The sequence below is a fragment of the Dinoponera quadriceps genome, unplaced genomic scaffold, assembly GCF_001313825.1.
Source record: "Dinoponera quadriceps isolate SergipeBrazil2010 unplaced genomic scaffold, ASM131382v1 scaffold12176, whole genome shotgun sequence".
In the NCBI taxonomy this organism is placed as follows: domain Eukaryota; kingdom Metazoa; phylum Arthropoda; class Insecta; order Hymenoptera; family Formicidae; genus Dinoponera; species Dinoponera quadriceps.
Genome location: NW_014565904.1, coordinates 1 through 716, shown reverse-complemented (window position 1 = coordinate 716; position 716 = coordinate 1). Strand labels below are relative to the sequence as shown.

At 49.7% G+C, this 716-nt stretch overlaps 1 pseudogene; it reads right to left on the bottom strand.

The window, feature by feature from the left end:
• Positions 1–6: 6 nt before the first annotated feature.
• Positions 7–712, bottom strand: LOC106751360 (annotated as a pseudogene).
• Positions 713–716: the final 4 nt, after the last annotated feature.

Genomic DNA, 716 nt, shown 5'->3' with positions numbered 1-716 from the left:
TCCCGTGCTCTCGTGAAGGATCGTCCGAGTCTGTTGATCTTACCTGTGGTTTTGTCGATCGTTATAACATCGCCAGCCTGCACCTGGAAGTAATACAAATGCTGTAGCACGAGAGTCGAGACAGAAACTGGTGACATCAAGTGCAAATAGCGCGCTGATTTTCTCCTTCATTAGACTGTCGATCATTTTGTTCCCCAGATCATAGATGGTCTCCATCTCGGTGGTCTTCAGCCGACACCGGTCGCTGGTCTGTCAACTTGGATTTCCACCACTTCACCCTCGATGATCTCTGTCTCTTCTTTGATTCTCACTCCGATGGACTTTCGGATAGCTTGAGTCAAGGCCTCAGTTTTGCTCATTTCCAGAGAATAGATTTCAGAACCAGCCATCGATGTGAAAGGGGTGTCTGGTCCTAAAGCCTGCGCCATCCCCATGGCGATGGCTGTTTTTCCTGNCTGGCTGTCCAGCCAGTAACACAGCGCGACCTGCTATCTTCCCGTCTTTGATCATCTCCAATGTAATGCCAGCTGCACGCCGAACCATGAGCTGACCGACCATGCCTTGGGACACCTGAGGAGATAATTGAAAAAACCCTGTTACTGGGTTATCTACAATTACTGGGAGCACTTTGTCCCTGAGTGTGACGTAACACAATTACATGGCGGGACTCCAAACTGTCATTGAGTCCCAAACCTCTGATGTGAGAATGAGCGCCG